General features: G+C 34.6%; 1 protein-coding gene and 1 pseudogene across 1 annotated transcript in view; both read right to left on the bottom strand.

Moving 5' to 3' along the window:
- ATRNL1 (attractin like 1) overlaps positions 1-22,266 on the bottom strand; it is an 815,348-nt gene that overhangs the window by 247,249 nt on the left and 545,833 nt on the right. The gene's annotated exons all lie outside the window — the stretch shown is intronic.
- On the bottom strand, positions 20,312-20,524 carry LOC123388779 (annotated as a pseudogene).

Raw genomic sequence — 22,266 nt, forward strand, 5'->3', positions numbered from 1 at the left:
TCAAGGGATATCAAGTGTAGAAGACACAATGCTCTTTGTCTTTCAGATAAAAATGTACATACAGACGCACACATAGATATAGACACAGACACACAAACACATACACAAATATACAAACTATCTTTCCTATGGTAATGTACAAATTCCCATGAGAAAATTGTAAATTTTAATTTGGGTTTAAACACAATTTTCTAACATTTGTATTAAAAAGTTTCTTCATGTGGGGGTGCCTTGATGACCCAGTTGGTTAAGAGTCTAACTCTTGATTTCAGCTCAAGTCATGATCTGAAGGTTGTGAGATTGAGCCCAGCATTGGGCTCCATGCTAGGTGTGGAGCCTGCTTAAGATTCTCTCTCTCCCTCTCCCTCGGACCCTCCCAACCCCTTTCTCTCTCCCTCTCTCAAAAAATTGTTTTTTCTTCATTTATACTAGTTCTCCTCATATTACAAATGACATCTCATATAATTGAGAGATTTTTTTCCTTCCACATTTTTATTTAAATCCAAATTGGTTAACATATAGTGTAGCATTGGTTTCAGGAGTAGAATTTAGTGATTCACCTCTTGGATATAATATCCAGTGTTCATCACAAGTCCTCCTTCCCCATCACTGATTTAGACCATCCCCCACACCCACTTCCCCTCCAGAAACCCTCAGTTACTTTTCTATAGTTAAGAGACTTTTAACAAAATGAACAGCTCTGTTTCCTTACCTTACCTTCTCCCTAGATCTAAAAGTAAAAGGTCTACAAAATATAGTGCATGAATACTCCATACCACAAATTGTAATGTAAGTCTATAAATATTCCAAATTCGCTATCTTTGACAAAGAATATATTTCTCTGGACTATAATATATTATTGTGAACCTCACTACTCATAATAAAGAAAAATCAATGACTATCTAATACTTTTGTTCATTTAAAAAAAGATTTGTAGAATACAAAGGTATTTTTAAAGATTCTAATCTGTCCTCTGAGGTTTGAATTTCCATCATTTTTTAAGAATCGAATGCTTCTTTTTTTTTTTTTAATTTTTTATTTTTTATAAACATATATTTTTATCCCCAGGGGTACAGGTCTGTGAATCACCAGGTTTACACACTTCACAGCACTCACCAAAGCACATACCCTCCCCAATGTCCATAATCCCACCCCCTTCTCCCAAACCCCCTCCCCCCAGCAACCCTCAGTTTGTTTTGTGAGATTAAGAGTCACTTATGGTTTGTCTCCCTCCCAATCCCATCTTCTTTGCAACATGGGGGCTTAAGTGGGTACGAGAAGCATATACTATACTTTAAACGCTACTCTTGTAGCAACAGAATTCTTTTTCTTTTCAACAAATTCAAAGACCACCTAAAGATTTCAAGCTGACCTGATTGAATTTGCCTCACTCTTATTTACCCTTCTTATTCTTTTTTTTTTTTTTTTCAATGAAACAAGATGAGATTGGGAGGGAGACAAACCATAAGTGACTTTTAATCTCACAAAACAAACTGAGGGTTGCTGGGGGGAGGGGGTTTGGGAGAAGGGGGTGGGATTATGGACATTGGGGAGGGTATGTGCTTTGGTGAGTGCTGTTAAGTGTGTAAACCTGGTGATTCACAGACCTGTACCCCTGGGGATAAAAATATATGTTTATAAAAAATAAAAAATTATATTAAAAAAATAAAGTATAGTATATGAATAAATAATAATAGTTAAGCAGAAAAAAAAAAGAATCGAATGCTTCCTACAATACTGTTTGCAAAATCAAGAAAAACACTATTCTTGCCCAAGACCATAACGCTGTAATACATAAAAAAAGACATGGTAATATAAAAATAATTAGGGCACAAGATAGTGTACTTTAAAAGATACAAATCGGGAATTAGCCAGACAAATTAACTCTGGGCCACTTAGTAGAGAACTAGTTTGAGGACTGGCTGAACACTGACTTTCTTACTTTAGAAAACTAATGCAAATATTTTGGCTGAAACTCAGAAAAGGTATGTCACTTTCTCCTGAAACACTTTTGCTTTGATATGATGGCCCTAAAATAATGAAGTGGAATAAAGTGAGATTCTCTTTGCTACTAATTTCTGGCGTTGAGCCATATCCTTACCAATTGTGTCCCCTCTTGCCAGGTAATGTCTGTATGCATTCCTTCCTGAATTTAGTCCCCTCTGTGTCAGAACAAATAGGATGTAAATGACATGCTGGTGACTTCAATATTGTCAAAGTTTATCTGACAGGCCATATAGTCAGACTTTGGAGTGAAGAGGTCCTGTGTCTGAACACCATTTTTTTTTTCTTCACTTATTAGCTGTTTGAGCTTAACCAAATTATTTAGAGCTCTCTAAACCTCAATTTTTCTCATTGGAATAGTTGGGATATTAACAGTGTCTACACCTACAACTATATCTCAGAGGATTCGTTTTGAATCCCAGCTTCTCCATCCACAAACTCTTGGGCCGTAGCCAAATTACTCAGACCTTTCTAATACTTATTATTTCTCTCCACAAAAATGGGAATAACAGTAATATCAGAAGGGATAAGGCACTGAAGAAGAAATTCCCTTGAACAGCTCAACACAGAGACTGGAACATTGTGAGCACTCGGTAACTGTTCATTGGTACAATTATTATGTTAAATTTCAAGCACTAATTTTGTCTTTGAAGGTGGCACACTAATTACCAGAGGTCCATTTTCTTCAGCACTAGTGACACATTTTGCTCCACTACTCTCCCTTTTAACAATGTTGCAAATTTATGACACAGTTGTTAAATGTCATAATTGTGGTAAAATGAATTTAGACTTGGAACTGCTTTTTGCTATTTGTGACTAAGAATGATAAAACTTCAACCTACAAATTGGGAGGAAATATAGAATATTTTCTTAAGAACTTTTGAAATTAAATTAATTTTGTGATTGTGATTTTTATATAAAATGAATTTTAACATTTTGTACAGCAATAAGAGCCATAAAACAGATGATCTGTTTTATAACTAATCTGCTATTGCCAATTATTCAGCATAAAGATAAAGCCAAAAGAACAAATTGACCATAATACAATAGATTATAATCATGCTGCCATAAACACTGTGGTGAAGAAAATTTAAAAATTAAAAAGATGTTCTTAGTGTCATGTTTGTTGTCTATAATAACTATTTTATTATTCAAAATGTCTTACAAAACAAACCATGAAATTAAAAATAATATGAAAATCCTGGCTTAAATGTGGCAACCAGGAATAATCATTGATTCTATCAAATGTATATGATAATTTTTCTACTCAATACAACAATTTCAAATACTGTATCATTCTTCATAGTTCATACTAACCACCTTTCCAACAAAAGGCATACAACTCTCTAACAGATTTTACGAAAATAATCCTTAAAAATCACACAACAGAACAGTAACTAACTGTCCCCAGTTGTCTTCATGTCTCCTTCATGTCTCATAGACATTCTATGTCTAGGTCCTATTCATCCTCCTCCCCCACTTCCAAAGGTGCTTCAACTTCACCCCAAGTTTGAAGTAATCATTTCACTTATAAATTATTTACTACATTAGTATGGTACTATCTTCTAATATCTTTAGACTTTTCTGAAATCTTCCTTAAGGAAAAGATCTGTTTTTATTTGTTTTTTATTACTCACAGTGCTAGTTGGCAATCATTTGATGAATGAACAATTAATGAATGACTTAAAGTATAAAAATCTATATCATCCAAATGTGAGTGAAAGCAAGTTATGATAAAACTAATTTTAATTATGATTAAACCTTTAAAAGTATGTGTCCCCCCCAAAAAAAAAGTTTGTGTCCCTCATATTCTAGAAGTTTTATCCTCCAAACTAAACAGATATATATATATATATATATATATATATATATATATATATATTTGAATGGGGCAATTTTGTGGACCCAACAAATCAATGGCAGGTTTCATGTTGCTTTTCATTTACCTTATTGTAATACTGCAAAAATTTTGGAAAAAAAAAACTGCCATAAAGTCATTATAATGTATTTGTATTTTTAATAGCAATTACACTCCCAAGATTTTAGAAAGGCATGGAGGGTGCAATCAAGATGATTTAGTCATTACTCTTGAACTTCCATACCAAAATGAACAAAGTGCTTCAATAAGAGATTAAGCAACATTTTATGAAAAAGAGTATTTCTGTTGTATAGTATCAATAGCTGTGTTTGACACAAATACAGCTAACATAAAGCAATGGAGGTGAACAATTAATTTTGTTATTTTGGTATTAGGATGGTGCAAGGAAGTAAAAAGAAGTGGCAATAAATTTTTGTATCCTTAAATTAGGAGAGTATGATTTCTAGCATTTCAGACAACTAAATCTGCAAGGTGCAAGTCTCAAATTCTTATTCAGAATAGCGGGAATGTTTCGCTTCCCAGTCTTCTGGTTTGAAACTAGTATTAGCATTTTATGGGAGTGGCCGGGCTTAACATTCTTATTCAGGTTACTTTAATTACCTTTTTCTAGACTTCTGCAATCTTTGACCTATTGGGACTATGTTACTCTTGAAATAGTTGTTTACTTAAAAATTTTTTTTTCAAAAAAAAATTTTTTTCTTTGCAATTTCAATGGATTCAATAATTTAACTTACTACTGTCTTCAGAAGCTAATTGCCCCTCATCTAGAACCAGAATGTAACTCTACTATTTTCTTAAATTCTTTCAACAGACAAATTTCTCAACAGATATTAATGCTTAAAAATAAAATAGAATGAATAATGAAAGCAAGTAAGACTACTTTAGGATTCTCTATACATCCCTATTCGTTGGATAAGAAAAAAAAAAAAAGAACTTGAAATATATCTTAAAAGCAGAATGGGTTCAAAGGACTAAACATCTATTTATAAAGTTTCCTTTTATTTTTTCCTCTAGCTTGTTGATGACAAGCTAGTGGTTCTTAAACTTTGATGTTTATGAGGTTGTATGTACAACATCACCTATATTCTAGATGGAATATACTTACTTTATTTTGTTTTGTTTTTTGAGGGGGGAAGGGGCAGAGAGAGAGAATCTTAAGCAGTCCTCCACACCCAGCACAGAGCCCAACACAGGTTTTGATCTCAGAACCCTGAGATCATGACCTGTACTGAAATCAAGAGTCAGGCGCTTAACCGACTGAGCCACCCAGGTGCCCCCTTTCTGATTTTAAATAGCTTCCATGTAGTATAATTCTCATGGAACTCTAAAAATTGCCCATACTATCAGGAGCAGAGTGACACAAACTGTATGGCCTGATAGTATCACCATCATTTGCCTATAATAAGGTCTTAAAAGCTCTCTACTGACAGGAGTTAAAGAAAATATATCTCACTTTTATAAGTAGGGCAGTTAAGTATGGACTGTCTTTGTTTAGGTTAATTTAGGCAATGTCAAAGAAAGTATGACAGATCTTCCTTATCCTTATGTATTCATGGTCATGCATAGGAGCCAAAATAGTACTTCTTACATGGCACAATTCTTCCCAGTTGCAGTCTGAAGCCAAGAAAATGGAAACAGCACCTGACAACAGTCTCTCTGTATCAATCACTGTAAGTCTGTATGGTTTAATCTGCAAGGGTTTAGACCAAAGGATCTAGCCCTTTAATCTGAAAGGGTTAGACCAAACCAAAGTTTGGGATTTTTTTCTTACTACAAAAGCTATTTCTTAAAGCACCCACAAGGTTGTTCATCAAATCAGTTAAGCTCTGTATCATTGGATAAACCGTGAGAGAACCATTCTGTTTGGAAAGATCAAGTTCATGTTGGTGTGGAGAAAACAAAGAAAAGTGAAATAATATTTCTATCAAATTATCATATCCACTCCAGAAACTGCTAATCTTTGCTAACATTCCTTTTAACATATTGAAGTAAGTTAGGATAGAATTGGTAGCTTCAGCATTTCTCTGTTGTCTAAGTGAAATACTAACATGTCCCAGCATAGCCAATTCCTGGTTTCCATCAACTGTGTGTGCCTGTTGCCTGCATCAATGAAGAATTCCATCTTGTGAATTCTTTCAAAAGAAAATAATTTGTATCTTAATAATAGATAGTTGATTTCCCATGCAACACTTTGATAATGCAGATGATATGCCTTTATATATTTCTTTTTATCTTATATTTAGCAACATATTTTATTTAATTTACCAATGGAAAAAGAAGTATGACTATATGTCATCTCTTCATGCATCAGCAATAAGAAAATAATTCTCAGTAAAGTCTCCTGCCTTATCAAGAAATTTAATTAAGGAACAAAAGGAGATTCTGAAATTCTTTTTTTTTTTTTTTTAAGATTTTATTTATTTATTTGACAGATCACAAGTAGGCAGAGAGGCAGGCAGAGAGAGAGAGAGAGAAGCAGGCTCCCTGCTGAGCAGAGAGCCCGATGCGGGGCTCGATCCCAGGACCCTGAGATCATGACCTGAGCCGAAGGCAGCAGCTTAACCCACTGAGCCACCCAGGCGCCCCTCTGAAATTCTTTTTTATTTGGCATCCAAAAGATGAATCTTAAAGAGTTTAAACTAAAATTCTGAGCAGATTTTTTTTTCTTTCTTCCCTTCCCTTTCTCTCCCCTCCATTCCCCTTTTGTTCTTTTCCCTCCTTCTCCTCCTTCCTTCCTTCCCTCCTTCCTTTGTAAAAGGCCATTCTTAGAACCATTTGATAGAGAGTTCATTCATATCTTCATCTACTTAGTGAATAAGTTTGGCTGTGAACATCCATTCATTGAAAAAGAACTTTTACCTCTGGGGTGCATGGGATACGTGCTCCCCGCCCCCTGGGGTGGGGGGGAATCGCTGCTGCCCACTTCTCCACTATGGCCAAAGGCTGTGTCCTTCCTGACTTGCAGAAGGGTCTGGGGAGGGGGCAGGGCTACCACCAATACCTGCTTCCTCAGTCCTACTAGCCTCCATCAGCCACTCACCACACTGCTGCACTAAATCACTCAGCTCCTACATATATAAAAGGTGACTCTTTGGATTCTAAATTCAGTAAGCTTTTACATGATATTAAAAAAAAAAAAAAAACACCCTATCAGGACTCTTCTAGACCATCTACCAGGAGACTAGAGAAAGACAATACTCTGATGTTGGATGAAATACTTATGCAGGCTGGATTTGAAAGTAACAAAGACTTACCTATTTCTTTTTTTTTTTTTTTAAGATTTTATTTATTTATTTGACAGAGATCACAAGTAGGCAGAGAGACAGGCAGAGAGAAAGGAGGAAGCAGGCTCCCTGCCGAGCAGAGAGCCCGATGCGGGGCTCGATCCTCGGACTCTGGGCTCATGACCTGAGCCGAAGGCAGAGACTTTAAGCCACCCAGGTGCCCCAGACTTACCTATTTCTTAGTGGGCAAAAACTTTAAGACATGTAAAAATATTGTAGAATTTTGAAGGTCACTTCAGGAAATTCTGAAATTTGGGTTCTTAGTCCTTTCTTTGTGACAAAGATAGGCATCGTTGATTTAGACTTTGCCAAAGATGACCTCACTTCTGAATGAAAGGAATCATTTCATACAGAATGGATTTCTGTAGAAAAGTTAAGAACTCAGCTATTGCTTGATATGAGACCATCCTTTCTGGTGATCAATAGGAAATACAATGGACCTTTGCAAGGTGGTATTTTATTTTGGTTTGTTTGCACTTCTTGACATTAAAACAAAAAGTCAAAAATAAAGTGCTGATTGCCAATTTAAAGATTACTCTAGACACTTAAAAATCATTACTAACGGCATACAGAAGTCTTGTTTGTTCAACATATACTTAAATAAAATATTACCAGAAAACCACTGCAGAAAACATATAATGATTGGGAGAAAGAGCTAGCAGAAGGAGAAAGTGCTTTAGGTAGGATGATGACAGAAGGTGTCCTAAGAAATGTCATTTAACCTAAAACCTTGAAACTCGGGATATGCATGCATACCCAAAAGCTCAGTAGTTTAAAATAGAAAAGTCTATTTCTTGCTCACACAAAATCTTCTACAGATGTAAATAACTTCCTATCTGGTAAACCAGTAATACAGACTGCTTCAGTCTTGAGGTTCTGCATCTCAACCCAAGGATTCCTTGAGTATAAAGGCAGAAAGCTAGTGGATCCTATATGGACTTTCCAGTGCCTCAAACCAGAAGCGACATACCTTATGGCCCATAAATAGTCACATGCCCACCCTAACCAAACAGAGGCCAAGAAAATGCAGGGGAAGAAGTAGAATATTAGGTGAATGGAACAAGGGAAGCTAGAAAAGATCATTTCAGGCAGAGGGAACAGCAACTGGAAGGTTCTGGAGGCAAGTCTGACCTTAAAGTACTCAAGAAACAGATGGAAGGCTGAGTCTTATTAAGCAATGTGGCAAGGAGCAGAATGGTCAAAAGATAATTTTGGCTTTATCAAGGTTAAGAGAAATTGAAATAATATATATAAATCATCAGACATTATATGATCTAAAGAAGTCATATTTATTATTTTTTCAAACATATTTTCTTTTTTATTGTTTAGAGTCTATCCCTATGGTGTTAGAAATAGCTCGAAACAAATGGGCAAAACAAAATAAACAAACAAAAAAAAAAACGAGCTTTACCATCCTCGTATAAAGTTATTTAAGACATAACCAAGAAAACAGTAACAGCAGTTAATCTCAAATACAATGAACTTAGATCTCCCAATAAGTATCAAAAGGTCAATTTTGTATGTAACCTTCTTTAATACAAAAGGCCAGGTGGTTGTAATTTATCTGAGCAAATCAAAATGAGCAAAAGGATGAGTACTGAAAAGGTCATTTAAAAGCTAGATCCCCAGAATGGATATTTAATACATATTACTCCTCAAAGAGTGAAAATGGGAACTGGATAACTTCAAATTTTGAAACATGTGCTAGAAAAAAAAATGTTCCCCCCTCATAGAACACCCTCACACTCATACTGCAGAATACATTACTTCCTCAAGTTAGAGGTCTAAGTTGTCTGAGAAATACTTGTCCTGCTTTCAAGAAGAGCAAATGAATGCCTTTGACATCCAAGACGTGCACAATATGATCAAGTCAACCTTGACAAGTGGAAATATAAAAGCAGCTGATTACAATAGAAACGACACATCGACTCCTGCCTGTGTGCTGGTAATTTATGACTGGAGGCTCTTCTTACAATAAAGCTCAGATCAATCCTTCAGTCGCGTTTCCCCCCTCTCAAGAATTAATTTACTAAAGAAGTACTTTTTTCTCTCCATGATTCTGGGAATCAATACGAAGCTCAAGATTCATTTTTGAACCACAATATGCTAGCGTCTAGGTTAAGAAATTCTAAATGCAACATAATCCAGTTAGCTTTTACATTTACTGTATAAAAGGTTCATGTCAGACATTTAAGTAGTTTGTGACAATAATTTTAAAGTTCTTGAAGAAGTACTTAAATCTTCCTGGAGACATAAGTGACTCAAACACTGGCATTTTCCTCTTAATCGATATTATTAAAATGTTTTTTTTTTTCCTTTAAGGAAAATGTGATTATTTTGCTATTAGCGAATGGAGCCATTTTCGGTTCAATATTGAGAAACTAATCTGTATAAAAAAAAAAAAAAATGGTTTTTCTGTAAAATGTTTCTTTGTGAAATAAGACATCTGTTAATTACGATTTTCTATAGCCTATTGAAAGATACCTACTTTGTTCATGGAAGAATCAATATGATAGATTAATAAGCAGTTATTTGTTTTTAATCTTTTGTGCAAGGAGATAGGATATAAATATTTTTAAAACTAATTTCAATCACTTGGATTTTTAAATGTGAAGGACAGTTAGATGCAGCACAAATTACGACTGATATAAGTTGCCTTTCTTATGTACTCAGAATGGTATTTTATACCATAAAAATCAAACTGTAAGAAAAATCAGTGGTCATCGCAGACTCCTTGAAATAACTCATTCTCGGAATTGGAAGGAATCCTAGAGATTACCTAGTCCAATGTTCCCAAGTGCTCTGAAATTTTTGACAAATGGTTATCTAGCATCCTCACTTATCTCTAGCAAAAAAATTGCTTTTTATGAAGGCAGTATTTTTCCCCCAAAAGGTTTATACTACAGTTAGAATTCATTATACTGAACAAAAATTTATATTCTTGGGATCTTTTTGGATCATTAAAGTTAAATAGAATATTTTTAATCTCCTTAAAATTCCTTCAAATATTTATTATTTGAAATTTCTTATATGTTCAAATTAAACAATTCCCATATCTTAAATTTTGCATTCATTATTCATGCACAAACATTTACGGAATACTTCAATGTTCTGGGAAGAAGGCCAGACACTGCCACTTTAGACATATGTAATATAGTCCTGTCCTCAAGGAGTTTACTCATAGTCTCATAAAAAGCACAAAACTCTTTCTCATTTAACATGGTTTTCAGCATTTTGTTTTTCAATGTTCCTCTTAAATGTAAAATGAACGCATATTTTAGATGTGATCTGACTAGTGTAGAATATGGTAGAAGTATTTCTCTTAATGTATTCCATATTTACATGTGCTTTAAAATAGTTTTTTGTTTTTGTTTTTGTTTTTAATTTTTAGAACAACTGTACTGTTGGACCCAATCAACAATTCCAGGTCTTTCTCACGTGAACTTTGATCAAAACAAGTGTTCCAACTTAAAACTTCTACAACTGAGTTTTTAAATCTAAATCTAGAACTTTACATTGTGTTTAATTTCTCATGTGTTAGTGTTGTTATTATTTTTATCCTATTTTCCCTTGAGTGCAGAATTGTCTTTGATATTTTGAACCCTCAGTTAACATAATGAACAGTTATCCCCATATTATCATTTGTGTTGAGCCTCTGCTTCACTCTCTGACCAGGTTGGTAAGATTGGATGACAAAGAGAACTATCAGAACAGAGAATTGCCTTACTTTCTAGCAACACAAGGTAAATCATAAAAGCCACCAAGAGAATGACTTTTGCTTTTTATGTTATAGAGTTCCCTCCTTATAGTGACGTCAAAAGATAGAACAGATGAAGTGTATGGATTTAGAAATATCTGGTTTATTTTCATGGGCCATATTCAAATATCCACCCTGGGAGAAAATAGCTATTTGATACCCGAGAAGTTCCACAGCTGGTATACACTCTCTTTTATTTTCAGACTGTGTGAAATCATCCTCTTCCCACTGTAAAAATTTATCCAAAACATAGCCTCCCTAGATCTTTCCCTAAAGTAAAGCTTTTTGGGTCATATGTTGTTGAATCCTAATTTTTATACTTTGTATACATTTCATATGAGGAGTGGGTCCCATTGTCCATGTTAAAATTTCAGTGTCAAAAAGTACTTGGTATATTGCAGATGGTTACTAAATATTTGTTGAATTAAAGAATTAATTTAGGACCAAGGAAGAACCTACGGATGCATCTTGGAATCATGTGGTATAAATACAAGCTCAAGGTCACTCTTCACCACATGGTCTCAGATTGTCTCTAATAAAATCTGAGAGACCAAGCTTTCCTCAGGAGCAATGCCATAATGATGTGCTGTGGCAACAGCTGCAGGGAACTAGAAAGGACATGCTCGTTCATGGGGGCTACCTGCCAGAACAGGCATTCTCAACTTATTATTGAGGTAAACAGAAACAAAGAGGTTTTTGAATAGACAGTGTGGGGAAAAAAGGCATTTGAATATGGTGCTCGTGGCTGATACCATTACAAATTTCTAAACTTTGCAAGAACTGTCTAAGGGATAAGTAAGCCTAAGACCAACATTAATATTTTGCTTAGAAATTTCTCACACTTAACTTGCAGAGACCCTTTTAATTCAGATACCACTGAGTCTTTGCTATGATTTTTGACAACACTAAGACGTAAGTTTGGGCAACACAATTTCTTTTATAAGATTTTATTTACTTATTTAACAGAGAGATTGAGAGAGAGAGAGAGAGAGCACAAACAGGAAGAGCAGCAGGCAGAGGGAGGAGCAGGCTCTCCGCAGAGCAGGGAGCCCAATGTGGGACTTGATCTGAGGACCCTAAGATCATGACCTAAGCTGAAGGCAGACGCTTTACTGACTGAGCCATCTGAGCATCCCTGGGAAACACAATTTTGCTTGAGATAATTCCAGTAGAGGCTAAATATTGGCCTATTTTCTAACTTTGGTAATTGTGGGGCCAGTGCTGTGAAAATGTTCTGTGAGTTAGTAAGTATTTGTATTCTTTAAAAATAAGGCCTATGAAACACTTGCTACTGAACTAATACAACTGAAAGGAAATTTTCATGCATCTTGGTAAGAGACAATCCCAACTCTACATGTGAATGGAGAATGGTTCTGGCAAGGACTAAATAGAATAAGTAATATTGAAGGATAGTTTTTGGAATTTATGTGAGGAATTTTTAACTCACAAAGGCAAAATAATTTTACTTTGGACTTTACCTATGATTTTAACTTGAAATCAAAATCTTTTAAGCTTTAATAATTTCCCCTTGAAATTTGATAAAGGGCAGGTGACTCTTCAATTTAGGGCATTTCTTCCTTGTTGAAATTTTAATATTGATCTAACTTTATGCATTTTAGTATTTAATGCAATTATCATTTAATTCAGCATTTAGTACTTAATAAGTTATTTAGTGTGGTCATATAACTAGTGAGAAATAATTTGAGAATACATTGCAGATAAATTACCAGGAGTATCATGGGAGCTGATTTATGTACTACATGAGCTTGATATATGTACTGTTCCAACCCATTTCAGAGCTTTCTGGATATGAAATCAAAACTGACCACCATGGGTGCCAGGAGAATACCCAGAGAGTCAGTGATAGGAATTGGCATCCTTCCTCCTGAAGGTGGGTACAGAGCTATCCTGACAAATTGCTGGTTTATTCCCCAGGGTGTATAACCACTCCCAAGGTTGACCATAGCAGGTGGAGTGATTTATTCTATTGATGAATGGGGGTATGTTCAGATGATGTGAATTATACTCTGCTCCTTTATCTCATAATTTCTTATCTGGGAAGATCTCCATGAGGTAAACCATGCCCTAGTCTAGTATCCATGGCAAGTGACTAAATTTGAAGTTATATTTTTCAAACTCATTAGGTTTGCTATTTAATTGTTCAGCTCACATTTGCTTAGAATTCAAATAGAGAGGAGAGTGCTAATAATTGGTCCTTATCCCCTAGAAATAACTGTATTGTTACCCAAGTGTCCATTTCTCTATCTTCTTCAAAACATCTGATACTGTTAAATCCCTTGCTGAAGTCAAGATATATCATACCTGTAGACTATTCTTGCTGTATCACCCAAGTTATCCTAACAAAAAAGAAAAATAGTTCAGTTTTGAAGTCCTAACTGACTCATAGCTCTGGACTTTCTAACACCACTGCTTTTGCTTTAGTAACTAAACAAACAAATAAATGCTAATTAGGATACCTTATTTTAGCACCTCTTTCCATTTGAACGAATATAGCTTTTCTTTAAACATTTTGAAATCTATCACCACTTCCTCATATCAGGGAGATCATATGATAGTTGTCTTTCTCTGCTTGACTTATTTCGCTAAGCATGATACACTCTAGTTCCATCCATGTTGTCGCAAATGGCAAGATTTCATTTCTTTTGATGGCTGCATAGTATTCCATTGTGTATAATCTATCTTGCTAAAATGTGTAATACCTCCTATATTCATTTTCCTTGCTGTTATATACTCTAAAATGAAATCAATTTTCTTTTCCTTCAAACTTCTACACCCCCAGCATGGTTGGTAGTTTCTTCCACTATTCTGTCTCCCTTCTGAAAGTTGAAGCTGTCAGCAAAGCAACTCAAGAACTGATCATATCTTCAGCTTTCTGTGGTGTGTGCCTTTAGCAGATGTCCAGATGGTTTCTATTCTTCTACAATTACTCTATATTGATACAGTGCCAGTTTTGTAATCCATCTTGGGACAAAGACAATTTATCACAGGTCATGCAATTATGACTACACACATTTTCAGCTCAAGGGATATACCTTGGAGTTCAAGTGCAATACTCATGAGAACCACCAACTCTAAAAGTAAAACTGCCATTCATGTACTCCCTCTCCATTTACTATCCCCTTTTATGAATACTACCTTGACTCACAAACACCAATCCTCCATCTCAGATCTATACCATGACCAAAATAAATAACTAATCTACAAGTTTTAAAGCTTCTAAATTTCACCCAAATCTTTGAATGTTTTCAATGATATTTTTATCTTTTCTCTTAATATGGGTGAATGACTTCCTTTAGTGAAAAATAGTGTATGTTATGCTCAATCAATAGAAAACTGAGATATGCAGATTTTTGCTAAGGTTGTAGAGACTAGCAAGAAATAGGACAGAGCACTTGTCTTCCAGATTTATATTATCCTTATGAGATTGAGATTTAAATAAAGAAATGTTAACTTGCAATAGAAGATTTTAATGATGAAACAAATCAGAAATGTAAATGTGTGATCACATGTTAAATGAGTGGCATAAACAAATACTATGATCTTAGAAAAAGTATCTGCATGGACTAGACTGGTACTAAAGGCTTCACGAAGTCTGCGAGGCAAAGCTGATATTTAAAGGAATTGCTGAATTTGATGAACCATATTATGAGAATTAAACAATAATTTGGGTATGAATAATTCTTTCACTTCACAATTAACATTTTATGAGAATAAACAAGGCCCTTATTTCTCTATACTACAAATTCCTGCATATCATTCCTTCTCATTTGTCAAACACCATACATGTTTCTCTTTCCTGCTTTCATTCTCTTGGAATCACTCAAATTATGTCAACTCTGAATTCCATAGATCTTTTTCTACCCTGCCTTTTCTACAACTTTTTACATTTAACTATAGGAAACAAGTTTTTGCCCTTCAAACACATTGGGATAAGTTTGAGTTACCAAGATTTGAAAAACATAACTACATTTGCATTGATCATTTCTGTGTCATAAGCTTTGCTCAACAGACAGTGCAGTATATGTTGGACAAGCATGATATCCAAGTGTATCACGTGCCAACAAATGCCAAAAGAATTCTACCACTGATTTGAATGTTTTAGGCTTTGTTAATTAAGAAATCACCTTATATCCATCAACAGTTTGAAGGCCAAGTGGGTCAAGAGTCAAAGAAATATATAGATTATTAGAGAGTAAGTGAATTTTTATGGATACTATTAAAATACACCTGAAAATTTAATTGGTCTCTCCTACTTTTCAAACAACTGTTTTAGAGAAGAGTTTTTATCAGTAATAAAAGTAAAAAAAAAAAACATAAATTATTACTCAATCCACTGAATGCCATCGTTTTCAACAAAACACATGCATATTTCTTTTCTAAGGATCCCAAGGAAAAAATTATAATTTATTTTCCCGAATCATTGCCTACTTCCTTCAAAAAAGTGAGATGAATAAGCAAATGTTATTCCAATTTAAATGTTGTATTGACTTCAAAACACAAAAAGAGAGATGAACACCATATATTAATTCAAGTTGGAAGCTACTGAAAGCTCATCAGTCTAAGTAGTATATACCACAGACATTAGAAAATACACAGAGTCAATAAGAGTTTAAATGCTGCCCGTTAGCAATTCTCTTGCTAACATTTCAGCTTGAACTTACAATAACATTTATGATAATTCACTGTATACTGCTGACTTAAAACATTTAATTGGAAATGATGCAAACATACCTTCAGAGAATAATGTATCAAATTTGGTAAGATTTTCTTTAGTGCAAACAAAAAGGGAGGAAGAATGAGTATAATGTCATTGGAAACAATGCCCTCTTTGTATAAAAAGATCTCTTAATTCTTTCAAATAAATGGTATTAAAAAGTGAATAAGAGTTCATGAATTTTCAAATGTATTTTTATTATCTATTGATATATCTTTTTATTAGAGCAATAATTCCCTTGAGGAATGTTACTCTTTGAAAATAATTGTGCCATCACAAGAACCTTGCCATGCCAGGCTCTAATTTCCTTAGGGAATAGTGAGTCACAAAGGATATCTAGGATTTGCTAAAAGGGCACAAAACAATTCTAGTTAAGAGATCTACTTCTGTTCTCCTTGTCTCTCTATTGCAATGGTGACAACTCTGATCTATACAAAATTAGAAGCTTGAGATAGCCTTCAGCAAATTGGTAAAAGGTTCTCAGTTCTACCCTGTATTTCCTGCCACCTTTAGAAATCCCAGCAGTTATGTCTTTCCCCAATATTAGTACAGCAGGATGAATGATGACTTTTATCTCAATTTTATTATATATGTAATTAAAATAATTTGAAAGGAAGAGACTCATAAGATAAAAATTGATTATAAGAAAACATTAAGGAATATTTTTAACTAATTTGCAAAGATTAGTGAAGAACTTCAGTAATTGTATTAAAAGAATAGTCAGTTGGCTTTTTTGATAAATTATTTGCTAATAGATACTAAGAACATCAAATGTTCAAACATACTTTGAGTCTGTTAAGTCCACCTTATGACTCCCATTTATAAAATAATCATTGACACAAGCAAGATTTACAAATTCCTGTCAAAGAGCAACATTTACAAATTCCAGACAAAGTACAATTTAAAATAATGAAAAACTGGAGACAATTTGGCTAAATAAACTAGAATATCAAAAAAGTAAAATACTATATAATCATTAAAATTATGTTTTCAAGGAATTTATAATGATATTGGAAAATGTCAAGGATGTAATTACATGTAAAACCAGGATAATACATATACACACATATATAAACTCATATGTAAAATTATATATGATAAAAATAAGATTTGAAATATTTACTTTGGGTTTGGGGATGAAGGAATGGGGGAGGACCAATATAATTAATCTCATATTTTGCATGAAGTACAAAACAAAAACATCACTGTTAAGTATGATCCCACTTATATACCTATATCATTTTAACCTACATCTTTATGTCCAGGAGGAAATACAATGATGTTTTATTTTTAGAACATGAATTTTAATTCATTTAATTTATATTTTTCCTGACTTTTCTATAGAGGTTTCTATAACAAAGAAAGGAGAATATTCCATCATTCTTTTGAAGACTCTCAACTGTTGAAACTGTTACCATAAGAATGTATGATTTGAAAAACAAAGCCAATAAAGTAATAGAGTAATAACTTTTGGTATTTTCAAAAGCTGGTGTATTTGTGCCTATTATTTATAATATATATTACATAACACTACAAGATAAAAGTGGCAAGGATTAGTACTTGCTTGAGATAAAAGTACTAATGAGTTCTAGGAGAAATCCTGTGTGTAAATAATTACAATTAAAATAAATAATAGCCAATAGTCAATTATTTATCTTAACTGGTACTACATATACTTTAATTTTTTTGAGAGAGAGAATGGCGGGAGGGGGAGAAGGAGAGGGAGAGAATCTTAATCAGCCTCCATACCCAGCACAGAGTCTGAGCCAGGCCTGCGATTGTGACCTGAGCAGAGATCAAGAGTCGTACGCTCAGCCAACTGAGCCACCCAGGTTCCCAGGTACTATGTATATTCTTAATAAAATTTAGGAAACTTATAAAGAGTTACTGGAAAAATTAGTGAATACAGCATTTAAAGAATCTTAATTAAATGGAAATAAAATTGTTGGTGTTGAAACCAGAGTAGTTATCTGTTTCAGAGGCCAGTGAAATAGCTCAGAGGACAATTTTAAAGATCTGATTGTGTGTAGTTATTCTCATCAGAAGCGATCTAGATAATACAAGTTCCATTGATCCAACACTGCATGGCACTATGACTGAATTTAAATTGGCATATTTAACTCTTTAGCCTTCAAAACTAGATTAGATTAGGAGTAGGAGTACTATGACAAAGCTTGCCATCTGGTAGGAGACAATTCAGATATCTTCACTTAATGTTTCAGTGTCAGGATTTTGAACTGGGCCTACAAGGTGAAGACAATTTTGGTACCCTAAATGCAATCACAGTGTTGTTATAAGAAGGAAGTAGAGAAAGATTTGACTAGAGAAGACAAGGCAAGGAAACTTTAAAGCAAGAAGAGACACAGCAGGCTTTGAAGATGGAAGAAAGGGGCCAGGAACTAAGGAATGTAAGGAATATAGCTTTAAAAGCTAGAAACAGCAAGATGAAGCCTTTTCTCCTAGATTCTTCAGTCAGAGGCGGTATGCCCTGACCCCTTGATTTTGGCACAGTAAAGTGGATTTCAGAATTTTGACCTGCAGAATTGTAAGGGATAAATATGTATTTGTTTTTTCAGCAGAACTGTGGTAATTTGTTACAGTAGTCACAGAAAATTAATACAATAGGTATGTGGAAGAAGGCCTGAGCCTGGAGCGATACAAGCACCTTAAGAAGAGGTGTGGAAAATTAACATTCTACACTGATTGATCTTAAGTATGACTATGTCTGTCAAGAACCTGCATTATTACACAAACTAATTTTGTCCAGCCTGGAAAAAGTTGTCAAAATTATTCAGAAAAGAAACCAAACAGAATGCACACGGAAAGTCTTTTCTATCATAATCCCTGTGACCTGACTAGGAAATTTAGAAAAATAGAAGAGTGAATGTATTTTACTCTACAGGTGTTTTTAAGCTCTTCCTTAACACGTGGCAGAACTCTTAAAGTGGGTATACATTTCACTACCCAATGTGATGTAATATAAAATATTTTAAATGTTAAATATTAACCAAAGCAAGCAGTTAGCCTGTGGTGAAGAACACATTTAGAGTAAAATGAAGCTTGAGATAAAATTCAATAAATTCAACAAAATGAAAAGATAGCACTGGTCTGAGAAGTAATATTCAGCATATTTACTATCTTTATCAAAACCTTATGATTTTAACCAATCCTGCTTTCTGGGACATAAAGAAGAAAATTTCTACTTGTGATACTAAAAATAAAAATGTCTATTGTATTGGAATGACTATAATGTATACTTACACTTGAAAAACAGAAGTGTACAGACTTAGTTCTTGAGTTCTTAGGATTCAGAGGGAAACAGTCTGATAAGGCGAGGTCAAAGTGAAGAGCAAGGGAAACCTACATGCATCTATTTAAGGTGATTGGTTTAATTCAATAAGCATTTACTAACTGCAGACCAGATTCTGGGGACTGTGCCAGGCAAGTAGAAAAGAGATATACCTGTCTTTAAAACACATAATTTAAATATGCCATGAAAGAGAAATCCATACCAGCTATGGGAGCAAAAGAGAAGGGTCATTTAACTCATACGAAGAGTAAGTAAATGGTGGGCTATGAAGGTCTTCGGACGAATTTTGAAAAAGAAGGTGATAACTACGGTTATCCGAGAGAGGGAGGTTAAGGGGAGAAGGAAGGAGGGTAAATAGAGAAGAAAAATGAAAGTACATTAAGCAGAAAGACTGGAATAGGAAATGTGAAGGCATAAAATAAAATAAAATAAAATACTATGGAATAGACAACATTTTGCTTTCCTTAGAACATATGGGAAAGCAGTGGAAACGAAGTTAGCTCGGCAAGCCTTTGAAACCCATATCTCAAAGCGTTCTACAGAAGATGGAGAGTCTAGGTATGGTAGCTTCTGTTTTTCAATTTAAAGCATTTACTGCAAGACACAAACATTTTATTGTCCACAAGTGATAACTGCTTAAAAATGTATCCTGGCTAATATTTTTCTTAAAAATTAAATTATGAAATATTTCTTAAAATAGTATATATAACTCCTGTATACAACTTGAAGAATAATGATTGTTATGGCTTGAATCAAGCCCTCCCCAACCAAAAAATACCTAGAAGTCCTACCCCCAGGACCCCAGAATATGACCTTATTTGGAAATAGGGTGCTTCCAGATATAATTGGTTAAGATGTGGTCATACCGGAGAAGTCTGGGTCCTTAATCCAATATGACTGGTGTCCTTAAAAAAAACAAAAACAAACAAAAAACCAAAAAAAGTATGTAATGCAAAGAGGCAGAGACAAAGGGGAAAGCCATGTGAGGATGAAGCCAGAGACCAGCGTGAGGCATCTGCCAGCCATGGAAAGCCACAGCCAGCCCAGCACCAGATACCAGGAGAGAGGCATGAAGGGACTCTCTCTCATAGCCTTCAAAGGAAGCAGCCCTGCCAGCATCTTCATCTTGGACCTACAGCCTGCAGAACTGTGAGACAATAGATTTGTGTTTTTAAGTCACTCAGTTTGTGGTACTTGGCTGAAGCAGCCCTAGAAAACCAAGTTACAAAATGAACATCCATGTACTTGAAATTGCTTAAGGAAGAGAACGGTCCGGATCTTTGAGGCTCCTATGTAACTTTCCTGGATTATATCACTATCCTTTCAGATGATACCATATCCTGAATATTGTGTGGATTGTTCTCTTTATTTTAAATAGTTTCCCACAAATGTGCATATCGCTAAACAATAAAACACTTAGATATAACTGTTTTCATTCTTTCCATGCTCTATACAGCCAGCAGTTTGCTCGCCTGCACACTACACGTTCCCCCACTCTCTGAACTGCTAAGAACAGATTCTACACTTGATCTTAGCCAAAAGGCCGAGAAGTGATCCTCCCGACTCTCTGAAAGTAGAGTGTTCCTATGAAGTCTCATAAGCCAAAATGGCCTTAAAGCAAAGAAGCAATTTCCATTAATTTAAATGGGAAAAAAATATTTAGCATTCCCAGGCCCCAAAATAACCTCTCCTGAGGCTTTTCTGATACCTTAGGACACATCTTGCTAACAGATGCACAAAATAAATGGAGATAAAGCACAGATGCTCACAGACACAGTTCAGAGCTCTGGCAGCCTGATGCTGAGACGCTGAGTATCATTCCCAGGGAAGGCTCTGAATCACTTCCATGGGGAGAAGCAGGACTACACTCTGGACTCAGAGTGTGTGCTGACCCTTTAAGGAATGGCTGTAAAACACTGAGTGCTATTTTTGACTTTCACCTATTTCATAAAAGTGAAAGTCCTCTTCAGATTTCTTTTGTTTGCAAAAACCCATAGTAATGTAAGTTCTTCCGTAAAAGCAAGTGGCCCAATGTGAGCTTTCAAAAAGTGGGGGATACTTGTGTTATGTTTTCGAGGCTTATTCATGTCGATGACTCTCTATGTAGGTAATTCTCTTTTTTACTCATACCATTCTATATACAAATATAGCATAATTTGTTTATAAATGGACACCTGTTAATTCTAGCTTTTGCTATCAAAAATAATACTGCCAAGAAAAATTTTATATATAATCTCCTAGTGCACATGTCCAAGTGTCTTTGGGAGAGCAACCCACAAATTCATGATGTGTATCTTCAACTTTGCTAAACTATTGTCCTATAATTTTTTAAATTGAAAGGTTTGGCTTTTTACTTTAAATAATATTTGATTACCATTCACCCATCTGAGATTAATTTTTGTGCATGATCAAATTGGGCTCCTCTTCCTTTTTTCCATATGGATAATCAATTGTACCACCATCATTTATTAAATATTCTTTCCCCACCATTATGCAAATAAAGACATAAATGAAATTCCCATATATTTCCATACATTCATGTGGAGTCTATTTCTGGACTTTCTATTCAATTCCGTAAGTGATGTATCTTTACGCAAGCACCACAGTTAATTTTGATTTCTGGAAAGGAAATTCCCCCAAATCGTTTCATCTTTTTCTAGAGTATCGTGGTTTTCTTTTATTTATTTGATTTTATTAAATTTTTAAATTATAATTCCAGTATAGTTAACAGACCATGTTACATTACTTTCAGATGTACAGTGTAGTGACTAAAAATTTCTGTGCATTACATGGTGTTCCTCACGACCAATGTACTCTTTAATCCCCGTCATCTATCTCACCCATTCCCCTACCCACCTTCCCTCTGGTAACCAACAGTTTGTTCTTTCTAGTTAAGAGTCTGCTTCTTGGTTTTTCTCTCTCTCTTTTTTCTCTGTTTGGTTGTTTTGTTTCTTGCTTTCCACACATGAGTGACATCATATGATATCTGCCTTTCTCTGACTGACTTATTTCACTTAGCATTATACTCTCTAGCTCCCTCCGTGTTGTTGCAAAGGGCAAGGTTTCACTCTCTTTTATGGCTGAATAATATTCCACAGCATATATATACACACTAAATCTTCCTTGCTTATTCATCTGTTGATAAACACTTGGACTGCTTCCATCTTTTATTTACTTAATATCAATTATTTTAAAATAATTGTTGACCTATTTTTATAAGTTAATGTGTACATTACACATACTCATTAGGTTAAAAGCATAATATAATGAACACCCCTAAACCCATCATCCAACTCA

The sequence above is a fragment of the Mustela putorius genome, unplaced genomic scaffold (assembly GCF_011764305.1).
Source record: "Mustela putorius furo isolate JIRA1106 unplaced genomic scaffold, ASM1176430v1.1 tig00003909_pilon_pilon_pilon, whole genome shotgun sequence".
Taxonomy (NCBI): domain Eukaryota; kingdom Metazoa; phylum Chordata; class Mammalia; order Carnivora; family Mustelidae; genus Mustela; species Mustela putorius.